Source organism: Neofelis nebulosa, chromosome 11 (assembly GCF_028018385.1).
Source record: "Neofelis nebulosa isolate mNeoNeb1 chromosome 11, mNeoNeb1.pri, whole genome shotgun sequence".
NCBI lineage: Eukaryota > Metazoa > Chordata > Mammalia > Carnivora > Felidae > Neofelis > Neofelis nebulosa.
The window spans coordinates 78088430-78100898 of record NC_080792.1 but is presented as its reverse complement, the minus strand read 5'-3'; the positions used below and the strand labels follow the sequence as shown (position 1 = coordinate 78100898).

The 12469-nt window shown below is 48.1% G+C and overlaps 1 long non-coding RNA gene across 2 annotated transcripts in view; it reads right to left on the bottom strand.

Annotated features, from left to right (window-relative positions):
• Positions 1–478: 478 nt before the first annotated feature.
• The window catches only part of LOC131489194 (uncharacterized), a 50749-nt gene continuing 38758 nt past the window's right edge, over positions 479–12469 (bottom strand). Inside the window, exons 3-4 of one of the 2 annotated variants that reach the window (XR_009250426.1) lie at positions 5745–5856; positions 479–780 (exon numbers count right to left, since the gene is read on the bottom strand). This is a non-coding gene — a long non-coding RNA (uncharacterized LOC131489194). Of the gene's footprint in view, positions 781–5004; positions 5092–5744; positions 5857–12469 lie in introns of those variants that run through there. The other variant, XR_009250427.1, reaches the window with a different exon arrangement.

The following is a 12469-nucleotide window of genomic DNA, read 5'->3' as shown; positions in this document are numbered from 1 at the left end:
AAAAAAAAAAAAAAGGGCAGGGACAGGGGGTGATTATTGGCTCATGGAACCGTGGCTTCAGAAACTGCTTCACATACGTGCTAGAACTACACGAACCACACGCGTATCCTGGAAGAGAGTTCTGAAATCAGTCCTACTCTACCCACGTGAACTCTCAGTGAGAAAATGGTGGTTTGTGCCATGGCAAATCAGGGTATTGTCACTAACAAAGGTAGACAGATGCTAGGTAGGCAGAAACAACATGCATCCACAATTCATCTTTTTCCTCATTCTCCTCTCTCTCTCTCTCTCTCTCTCTCTCTCTCTCTCTCTCTCTCACACACACACACACACACACACACACACATGCACGCAACTGGCTTCTTCAGACACTCTGACCTTTATGATAGGACATGTGGCTGCCAACGGATCTTAAATCCACTTGGCCACACTATCTCAATCCCAAGCCCAACAATCTCAGTGAAGGTTTTGTATCAGTTATCTGCTGCTGCATAACAAATGATCCCAAAACTGAGTGGCTTAAAACAACAACCACATTTATAATCTCACATAGTTTCTGTGGGTCAGGAATCCAGGGGTAGCTTAGCTGAGTAGTCATGGCTCAGGGTCTCTCATATTCCAGAAATCATCTGAAGGCCAGACAGGGGCTGCAGAATCCATTTCCAAAATAGTTCATGCACATGGCTGGGAAGTTAGTTCTGGTTGTTATAGTTCTTCACCACATGGGCCTGTCTATAGGCTGCTTGAGTGTCCTCCATCAAGCATAGCAGTTGGCTTCCCCTGAGGTGAGTGAAAGACAGAGCACATCAGCCAGAAACTATCCTTTTTATGACCTGCCTCAGAAGTCAAATGCCATCATTCTATTCATTAAAAGCAAGGCACTAAGTCCAGCCCATATTCAAGGGGAGGGAAATTAGGCTTAACTGTTTGGAAGGAAGAGTATCAAAGAACTTGTGGATATATATCAACACCACTACAGAACTGGTTAGTCTTTCTTGGGTCAAGTTTTCACCCTTGAACCAATCAACTGTATCCAGAGGCAGGGTCAAGTGCTAACATGGCTGTTCTCTCTACTCATGTGGATATGAATGGAAAAGAAGTTTCTAGAAAGAGGAGCTATACAACCAGAGAGAGCTCTTTACCTTTACCTCCAGCTCCAGAGAGAAAAATCCCAGAGAAGCGTTTCAATTGGCTCAGCTTGAGGCATATGCCCCTCTCAAGAGCCATCAGTCACAGGGGTCAGGGTGCAGGGTCTGGTGCCAGAATAAGGGAATGGAAGAGGAATCCAAAATGGTCATGGACAATAGTGTCTACACTGCGTGGCTTTAGGTGGGCCACTTAATCTTTGTTAGGTCTTAGTTTCAACATCTCCTAAATAGTGATGATAAGGCCTTCCATATAGAGTTGACTATTTTTTTTTTTAACTTTAAGTAGGCTCCATGCCCAATGTGGGGCTTGAACTCCCGACCCTGAGATCAAGAGTCGCATGCTCTACCGACTGAGCCAGCCAGGCACCCCATAGTTGCTACAACTATTAAATTAGGTGATATCTATAAAGCACAATGTGTAGCCACATGAAAGTGTAGTCAGATGATCCTTGCTGCTACAAGTACCTAAAACTTACACTGGCATTTTTTAAAAAAGTAATATATAATTTGAAAGTCTCAGGACCCACTCTTCTCATTCTCTTGGTTCTTACTTCCTCACTGTGATTGACTTCCTCTACGAGCAGGCTTTCCTCATGAAAGCAAAAGAGCTGCAGCAGTTCCAGGCCTCATGTCTGAAACCCACACAATCCACATACACACAACACACACACACACACACACACACACACACACACACACACACAGAATGTCTTCCTTCCAACATCACAAGCAAGAGTCCTGACATTCACTCTGATTGGACTGACTTAGATCACATTCCCACCTCTGAACCAATCAGTGTCCAGGGAAATGGACTGTGCTGATTAGCTGAGACCAATCAAAACCCACCCTGATGGTGGGGGTAGAGTTGGTCTTCCAGGAGCACAAGGGGCAGGTGGGAAGAAGTGGAATAAAAACCAGGTACTATTAGAAAAGAGGGTCGGCTGGCTGGCCACCTCAACCCTTTTGTGTTACAGCAGCAGGGTTGAGCAGTTGCCACACGGACCATGTGGCCCACAAAGCCTAAAATAGTTACTCTTGGGTCCTCTACAGAAGAAGTTTGCAGACCCCTCCATGCAGGCAAGCATACGATTTCCATTGCAAGAGTGCTAAAAGTATCTACTCCTTTCACTCTCCTCTCCCTTCTCTTTTGAGAGACATCATGACAAACCAGCAGAGCAGGCACGTGTAGGCAGAAGGATCTTCCTAGGGTCCATCAACTCCCACCCCGTTGGCAATGACTAAACACAAAGCCACAGAATTCACATCAGGCAGAGGCCTGGGTTGAGAAGAGCTTTCATGGCTGCTGGAGCGTATAGGCTCTGACCCCATTACCCACTGCAGAACTTCACCACTCAAAGATCAACGACGCAGCCTAGATGATGCTGGCAGCCCATGGGCTGCAGATCCCAATTTTCCCTCTGTGATAAATGAGGAGCAATCTCCAGGAGCTCTAGCCTGAGAGACAGCCCTAGTTAAATTACTTTATCGCCCAGCTGAGAGATGGCCAGCTTGGAGAAGAGGTACTCGGGCGGCATATTAACTAGAGTCAGCATCGGCACACAGGCCCTTTCTTGGAGCAACAGACTCCTCCCTCCTCCTTCCCATCAAAGCACAGAACTCCACCCTGCAAGTGGCCACTCTCCCTGCCACTCCCTTGTGAAGAGAGACTGGGCATCTGCGAAGGATATGCCCACCCTCCGTGCACACGTCCAGCGAGATCACTGCTTGCATGTTTGCGGAGTGGCAGAGAACATGCACATCATGGTGTCCCTGCAGACACTTGAAATGCTGGTCTATCAAGCTTAAAAGAAAGCTCCAGAGCAGCAGCTAGGTGCACGGGCAATGGAGAGATTCAGAATGGGTTTCAAATCCCAGCTCCTCAATTCACTATTTATCATGGTCAAGTATCTCAGTTTGGGATCACTCAGAAACCTCCTCTGGGACAAGGGTCCGAGTGCAAGCAGGTGATTTAGGCAGTGACCTCATGAAGCACCAGCAGGGGACTGGAGAAGAGATGGAACTATGCAGGGTATGTATTAAGGAAGCTACCAAGGAGGTCAACCGGGATTGAATTCTGTTGGGGACTCCTGGGAACCAGTGACGTTCCCCATCCAAGGAGCTACCTCATCCAAGGAGCAAGGGAGCTGGGGTATTTATACACCAACTTCTCCTATAAATCATTATTCGAGGGCTGTCCCAGGAGGCATTAACTCCCTGCCACTTCTGGCCTGCTATGCATGGGGACTCTGGTGGTCAGTGGGATCCCTCCGTCAAAGAGCTGCAGATACTGGGGGTTGGAAGTCTAGCCCATGAACTCTGAAATGGTAAGACCCAAGGGAGTAAGTGTGGAGGGGCACCATTAACATACATTACGACAAGCACTCTAAATCCTCTGGGAGTCAGTTTCCTTACCTATAAAATGTAATAATACCTAATATCATGGGATTGCTTTGAGGGGTAAAGGCAATACCATAAGTTACAAAATTCAACACAGTGCCTGGTGCAAGTAAACATTCAATACGGACAGCTCTGTTTAAAAGACTCAGGCTGCATGGGGCACCTGGGTGGCTCAGTTGGTTAAGCGTCTGACTTCGGTTCAGGTCATGATCTCGTGGTCCATGGGTTCGAGCTGTACTGACAGCTAAGAGCCTGGAGCCTGCTTCGGATTCTGTGTCTCCCTCTCTCTCTGCCCCTCCCCTGGTCATGTTCTGTCTCTCTCTCTCTCTCCAAAATAAATAAACATTAAAAACTAATAATAAAATAAAAGACTCGGCTACAAACTCAAATATGCAATGAATCCACGGCTCATTTTTACGATCAGCTCTGAACCTCCTCCCACCCCACCCCCCCATCTTATAGGGTTGGTGAGAAATTCAATCTCCATATTTTGGGGTGGTCCATCCACATTTCTTTTTTAAGTTTTTTTTTTTTTAATTTACTTAAGACAGAGAGAGACCAAGCATGAGAGAGAGGAGAGGAAGGGCAGAGAGACAGGGAGAGAGAAGTGCCCAAGCAGGCTCCATACCGTCAGTGCAGAGCCTGAAGCAGGATCGATCTCAGGAACCGTGAGATCATGACCTGAGCAGAGATCGAGAATAGGATGCTTAACTGACTGAGCCACCCAGTGACCCCAGTCCTTCCACATTTCCAAGGTGGCACGGAATCTGGGGGGCTTAATGTGGAGCTCAGGAAACAAAAGATAGGCCTCTGGTCCTCAGTTCCCTATGTGTTGCTAATGGGCTATCATCCAGCTCTCTACAGAATTGCTTAAGCTTGGCCACAGAAATCTTGTGCAGACTGAGAGCCCCAATAGCCAGCCTCCGTCTTCCTTAAGTGTACCCCAGTCATTCCGCACCACCACATCCCAACCACCAGGGGCGTTCCAGCCATCCCCCTCAGGATCCTGTGGAGAATCACGGCACCTGCAGAACTCCAGCCAACCCCCTTCCGGTGTTGAGGAGTCTCCCTCCACTCCCACTGCTTCTGCCATTTCCCTGCTCCTCAAGGGCACTCGTCTCCCTGTCCTTCCCTTTGAGACAACAGCATCATCTAGGCTGCACATCACTGTCAAGCTATGAGTGGAGACGTTCTGTGACAGGCAATGGACTCAGCCCTTCACTCTCCTACAGCATCCCTGAAAGCTCTCAGTAACCCAGTCCTCTGCCTGATGTGAATTCACAGGCTTTATAGGTAGGTCATTGGCTACGGAGTAGGTTTCGAGTCTCCCTGGGACAGTTCTGCCTGCAGACGACACTTGTCCACTTTGTCATGATGCGTAACAAGACAGAAGAGGAAAGAGGGAAGGAAACAAACATTTATCGAGTACCAATAGAAGCAGACATTGGACGTCTGCCTACCTCATGTCCATCCTCTTTTCTCCTTTCTTAGCAGTATCCAGCAGAGAGGAGAATTTGCAGATAACGCCTCACATTCTGATTCATCTCTTGTAGCAAAAAAACCACAAATTAATATCTCAATGAATTATCCCGCCTTATAAGACTTTGTGCAACATCAACTATCATCTCATACCAAATTCTAATACAAGCCAGGAGCAAGAGCCATTGGTCTCGTGGGAAAAGAAAAAGCCAAAACTAGAAATTCTATTTGTTTGGGGGTTTGGTTGTTTGGTTTTGCTTTGCTTTGCTTTGCTTTTTCCGGGGAGAATTAACAAGTTAATTTCTGTAGAGGAGAGTGCCTGGTATACAGTAAGCACATACTAACTGTGCTGTGTGGTCCAGCACAGCAGATATGCCATTCTGAAGACGTGTTCACACTGTAAGAAACAGAACTGGGTTATTTCTCTGGGAGTGGCCAAATGTCTGCTTCTCAAAACAAACAAAATAATTTCTTTCCCCGAGGGAATGGGAGAGTGATCCAGGAAAATATCACCTTGCCTCCTCACCATCAAAGGTACCAAATGCATGAAAATTTAATACAGATCGTTTGCATCTATTTGGGGCTTTTAGCATTTCAAAATGGTCTCACCTCAAGGCTTTGCAAGTGTCAGAAACCCAGCTCAAAGTAATGAAGCCTAAAGGGGAATTTGCTGACCGGTATAACCTGGAAGTTCAAGTGTGGTTTGATCCAGGTACTCACAAGAGAGCATCAATACTGGGTTCTTTTCTATTTTTCATCTCTGTTGGCTTCACTCTCAGGTTGGTGTTTCCCCAGCATGACTGACAGCAGCTCCTTGCTCACATCCCACCAGCTAGAGATCTCAGCAAAAAAAAAAAAAAGAATATCTCTGTAGCAGTATCTCTCTCCTTAGTCCTGGAATGCATTCTTTTTTTTTTTTTAATTTTTTAAACATTTACTTATTTTTGAGAGACAGAGCATGAGCAGGGGAGAAGCAGAGAGAGAAGGAGACACAGAATCTGAAGCAGCCTGCAGGCTCTGAGCTGTCAGCACGGAGCCTGATGTGGGGCTCGAACCCACAAACTGTGAGATCATCACCTGAACTGAAGTCAGATGCTTAACCAACTGAGCTACCCAGGTGTCCCAACATTCTTTTTTTTTTTAAGCTTATTTATTTATTTTGAGAGACAGTGCAAGTGCAGGAGAGGCAGAAAGAGACAGAGAGAGAGAGAGAGAGAGAGAGAGAGAGAGAGAGAATCCCAAGCAGGCTCCACACTGTTAGCACAGAGCCAGGTGTGGGGCTAGAACTCATGAACCTTGAGATCATGACCTGAGCCACCCAGGTGCCCCAGTCCTGGAATGCATTCTGATTGGACAGCTCTGCAGTCATGTGCATTACCTGAACCAATCATTGTGCTGGAGGATGCAGCACATGTTCTGATTGGCCAGGCCTCATGTTGCCTCTCAAGGGAGACCGGAGTAAGACTGACTAATCCAAACCCCCACCGCCTAGAGGAAAGATGGCTTCTCACTGTAAATCAGAGTGATGTTACCAGAAGAGGGGAAAAGTGTGCCAGGCACGCATGCATAACTGATACCCCTGCAGGATCCACAGCTATCATGTAGTTTTCAAGGGGCTCTATGATCCCCAAAATGATCATTTAGGGCTTTTGTTCCTTTTTAATCTCAAAGTCGTACACACTCACTGTAATGATTACTTTTATTTTACAGATGTTGAACCTAAGGTTCAGAAGGAACAAGGGACACCCAAATTCTCAGTCTGCCTCCAAAGGGCGGGGGGCAGGGGCGGGGAATGGTCCTTAAACCACCAAGCAGATCTGTCCACTGTCTTTTCTTCTAAGGTCCATTTACAGGCCCAGGGGTCATTTTCAGGACTGTCCAAACTCTTCTACTATATACATAAACCAAAGGAACCAAACAGCGTTCCTCACCCCTCACTCCCACGACCCAGGAAGAGCAAACTTCAGGAGCCCGTCTGTAGCCACCTGGCATGGGGACTGATCACCGAGCCAGTAAGCTTGGGCTGGGTTAATACAGCAGTCACCTGAGCACTTGTTAAAATGGTAGATCCCTAAGCTCCACCCCACACGCCTGGGAAATCAGAATCTCTCAGGCTGTGGCATCCAGCCTCCAAGATGGTCCCCTGTGATTCCTGCCTCCCAGTGAATCCCTGGTATTTGCAACCTTTTATTGAGTCCCCTCATCCCTGAATAGGCCTGACCTGTTGTCTTAGTTAGCTCAGGCTGCTATACCCAAAAAATACCGTATATGGGGTTGATGTAAACAATAAACTATTTCACAAGTTCTAGAAGCTTGGAAGTCCAAGATCAAGGTGCCAGGGTTCACTTCCTCATTCCCAGATCACCATCTTTTTGCTGTGTCCTACGTGGCAGAAGGGCGAGGGAGCTCTCTCAGTCCCTTTTATAAAGAGGTCACTCGTCCCATTCATGGAGGCCTTCGTGACCTAATCACATCAGAACGGCCCCTCTTCCTAACCTGTCCCATTGGGGATTAGGGTTTCAACGTATGAACAAGTGCTCAGTCCATAACACCCGTGTAACCAGTAGGCTATTGTGGAAGCTGACTTCTGTGGCTAGGTCATAAACAACATCACATCTGCCTTGCTCTCTCTTGAGTCAGTTGCTCTGGGGCAAGTCAGACACCATGTCACGAGGATGCGCAGCCAGCATGACGCAGGTTTCCGGATGCCGAGGACCCGAGTTCCGTGACCTGTGAAATCAGTCCCCCAGCTCCAGCCAGGCCCTGGCCCACACCCTGACCGCAGCCTCATAAGAGACCACATGCCAAAACCAACCGGGCAAGATGCTACCTAATTCCTGACCCTCAAGAACTATGTGAAGCAAAAATTCACTGTTGTTTTAAGCCGTTAGGTTTCAGGGTGATTCGTTACGTAGGAGTAGATAGTTACTGCACAGAGTGAGCCCAGAAATCTGCATGTTTTATAAGCTTCCTGGATAAGTCAGAGGTGCGTTCTGATCCCAGCCAATGCAGCCCCAGGATGTTCCTGCAGCATTGTATGGAGGGGACAGTGGTGCTCTCTCCAGGGAATTAGGAAGCAAATTATAGTCCACCCCCAAATTATAGACAGTGATGCAGGTACACAGCCATACCTTTTTTCAAAGGAGGCCTAGTGTTATTTCATGACACCTTGAATGAAACACCAGTCAGCATATACTAAGCCATCCTACTTTTGTTCCATAAGGAGTATTATTATGTAGTCCCTCGTGCCCCAGGAGTCACCCTCCTGTAAATATACAATAAAGGCTTTTATTCCCTAAAAAGAGTTTACTTCACTCCAAAATTTTCAGCTAACAAGCCCACAGCAGCCTGATCGCTTAGAATTAGTCCCAGCTGTTTCTAAAGGTTCCCCAAGAATCCATTCACCCCGGGTTCAGGAATGAGCCCACACGTCCTTTTGACCTTGGCATCCTGCTGTCCTACCTCTGTATTCTGCTGGGATGACTCCCACCCCTAACCCCAGAGGCAAGATGCTGTTCCCCCGAGGAACTTCACCACACAGCCCTCGAAAATATCCAAGTGAAACCAGGCTGTAGGGTTTGTGTTTTTTTTAACACGTGTGAAGTACCTGAAAATCCCACTGTAAAAATTAGTTTTAAGGGGGATGGGATAGGCAGTGGAGGCAGTAAAGCATAGTGGTTCAAATCCCGTCTCCGCCTCTTAAATCGGCCCCTTTGCCTCATTTCTCTGCTGTCCCGCTGCCCGCACGATTCCAGGGCCACAGTTCGTATTGTTTTCTATGCATATAGCACCCCCTGGAGTTGTGCCTTCGTTTCCTCGTGTAAAATAAGGAATCTAATCATAATTCATAAGGTCATTATTAGGATTGGGTAGGTTAACTCCTTCAAATAAAGCCCTTCAACAGTGCTTGGCCCAGAGCAAGCATTCAACAAACATCACCTGTTACTTTAACTGCCATCGTTATTATCCACATAGACTCCACACACATAATCCCGCTGCCCTCCTTAGAAGTCACCCCAGTTATTGTTCAAGCAGGCACACTTGCGGGATTTTCTTTGCATTTACGTACACATAGAAACACATTTTTGCATTGGTTTTGTTTCTCGAATGAATGGGACCATTCTCTGTGTATTGTTCCCCGGCGGCATGTGTCAGAGAAACACCCACACACAGGTACGGATCTGGCTCACTCTAGTGCAGATATACCATGGTTTGTCTAAGAGTCCCCACCAGATGGACACTTAGCTTATTCCCAGTTTTATGCTATCACAAACAACCCCTTTTGTTTGATGCTGCGGAAAACGTCAGTCAATACATGCCTCTTTGTCCATCACACTAGTGCTGAGACGAGATTCCTAGAGGTGGCGTTTGTGGGCCATAGGGTATTTGCACTTCAAATGCTGACAGATCCTCAGGCTGTGCGACACTACAGACAGCAAGATAAGAGGAGAGCCTTTGTCACATGGAGATTAATTTAGACCCATTGGGGTTTTTTATTTTTTATTTTTTATGTTGATTTATTTTTGAGAGAGAGAGACAGAGTGCCAGTGAGGGAGGGGCGGAGAGAGGGAGACACAGAATCCGAAGCAGGCTCCAGGCTCCGAGCTGTCAGCACAGAGCCCGACGCGGGGCTCGAACTCACCAACAGCGAGATCGTGACCTGAGCCCAAGCCACACGCTCAGCCAACTGAGTCACCAATTTAGAACCACTGTTAAGAAAGTCTCCTCTCTCTCCATCCTGAAGAGCAGACACCACATTCAAGCTCCATGACAAGGAGCTGCTCGCCGAGCACTAAAGACATTCTGGAGAACGAGGGAGGTGGGGGCAGGGGTCTCCACCCCTCCAAGTTCCCACCCAGCTCCTTCTGGATGAAGAAAGATAAGGAAGAAGACCAACAACACCTCCTCATGAAGCAGGGAGCGTCTCCTCCAACGAGAAGTCCTGTCACCGCCTGCAGTGAGCCTCCTGGCCCAAATGAGACGACTGCATTGGCTGGCAGGACATTTACAGCTCTGTCTGCTAGGTCTTATACATCACCAATGGGAGGGAGACCAACCCTGAAGACCTGGGTCCTCCTCGCCAAACCCTCCCTTTCGCCTCCAGCCTCAGGTGACGGGAAGATCAAACCTGCACGTCCCTCCTGCCACCATCTGGCCCTCAATCCCCAACCCCAGTGAGCAAGGGCTCAGATGAGAACACACACCCCATCTCCCAAGAGCAAACAAGCACATGCAGGCCTGCAGCAGCCCACCTCCAAGTGCGGAGGCAGATTCTTCTCCAGCCCTGCAGGGGCACGTTCTGCTAACACACACACACACACACACACACACACACACACACAGTTTGCATTAGGTTCTCCTTAGAATACCTAACAGCTTCATCTGTGCTTCAGCACTTGGGCTTTCAGCGTCTCCCCAAGAACTGTAAATAGATCATTTTTCTTATTTTCTGCTCACCGAGAATCAAGGGATGTTCCTTCTCAAAGGTAAACTCCAGTCTTCTTCCCAGAAAGCAGGAAATGCACGTAATGTATTAAATCAGGGTTTTCCACGTGTTCCCCGAAAATGTGCAAGTTGACTCTACCCCAGGAACTCTATTAAATATGTATTTATATTTTTCATTGCTTCAACAATATTTACTGAGCACTACTACACATAGGACATAGTGTAGGTGCTGAGGACACAGAGGTGGAAAAAACAAGCCAAGATTCTACAGGGGTTACATTTTAGCACACAGATACATGGGGGAAAAGCCAACAAATATTTTTTAATGTTTATTTTGAGACAGAGAGAGAGCAGGGAAGCGGCAGAGAGACAGGGGGAGAGAGAATTCCAATGCAGGGCTCGATCCCACGAACCGTGAGATCATGATCTGAGCCGACGTCAAGAGTCGGAGGCCTAACCGACTGAGCCACCCAGGCGCCCCAAGCTGACCAATATTTTTAAGTGATAAGGGTTATCCTGAGGATTGTGAGAAGAGCAGACCTTTTTTTTTTTTTTTTAATGTTTTGTGTTGTTCGAAACTTTTCCATTTGGAAAAGAAAATCATAGTTTAGAAGAATATTGATGCGATGCGTGTTCACAATATAGTGCTGCATGAAAATCACTGAGTACAGAAGAATATTCAAAGTGCTAGCAGTGTGTGTGTGTGTGTGTGTGTGTGTGTGTGTGTGGTTTTTGACTGGAGGAATCAGAGAGGAATGTGTTGCTTCATTTTCTTTGTGCCCTTCTGTGTTTTCCAAGTGTTACGCATCGAGCGCACACAGTTTTTATAAATAGGGGGGAAATGTTATTTAACAACTGGAACTGCTTCCTTGCCTCAAGGTATTCTATCCATCGGTCTGTCGGAATACCTGAATGTTCCCCATTAGAGTCACTCGTTTGATTAAACCCTGTTTTCGCGGAGGCGCCTGCTAAAATACGGAAGAGGAACCGCACGCTGGTCTCTGTGAGATCTCACACTGTGAAGCAGAAATGTGAACAAGGGAATCTAAAAATGAACTGTTGCTTTGGAGAGCGGGCCCCCCCCCCCCGGCCCCAGCCCCCGGCTCAGTGAGACGCAGGCAGAGAGGGAGCACGAAGAAGAGAAGAAGAAGCAATGGAGAAGCGGAGACCAGCGGGGCACAGTGGGGAGGAGGGGAGGAGGCATCTAGCCCAGCCGGGAGGTGGGAGGCGGGAGGCGGGAGGACTCCCATCCACACCCCTCCACCTACTCCCACCACGCCGACCCCCAAGAGTTATTCTGGAAGCAAGGTCAGCGCTAATTAGCACACTAATGAACAACCTGTTTGCTGCGAGGAAAAGGAAACCTATTTGTGCACGGTTTCCTCGGTGGTGAACGGTGTGGCCCAAGTTTCAGAAGCTCCATCTAGGGTGATGTCACTGCCCCCTGTCACAGGGGCCAGAGCTGAATGCCACAGCAGCACCCAAAGGGCTCACTCACCCATCTCTCTCTCCCTGTCTCCCTCTCTCTGTAGGTTTTCATCCAGAGTCCTGTATGGTAACAACTGACAGAGGGGAAGGCGGTCCTCAGAACCACAGCGGGAGAGTGGGGGGGGGGGGGCAGTCGGCCAAGAGATGAACCCTTCCCAATGTGATCCTACCATGCACGCCTCTGCTCCACGACCTCCTGCGCTCCGTTCCTGGTGCCCGAACCCAAGATACCCTCAAAGCCTCCCTCTGCTCCACACGGTGACCACGCACATCGAGGGGCGGGGGGTGGGGCGGGAAGGGGGAAGCGGGGGTGCGATTTAGCCAACGTCACTTAACAAGTCAGGAGCACAGAGGACCACGAGCCAGATCTCTGACATCACGTCACTCAGCCTCCATTACAGCCCGTTTCTCCTGCCCTCCCGGGAATCTGAGGTGCGACAATATTGATCATCAAGGGAAGGTTAATATGAAAAGAGAATGTACCTAAATTAAGACAGACGAGTCCAAAAATA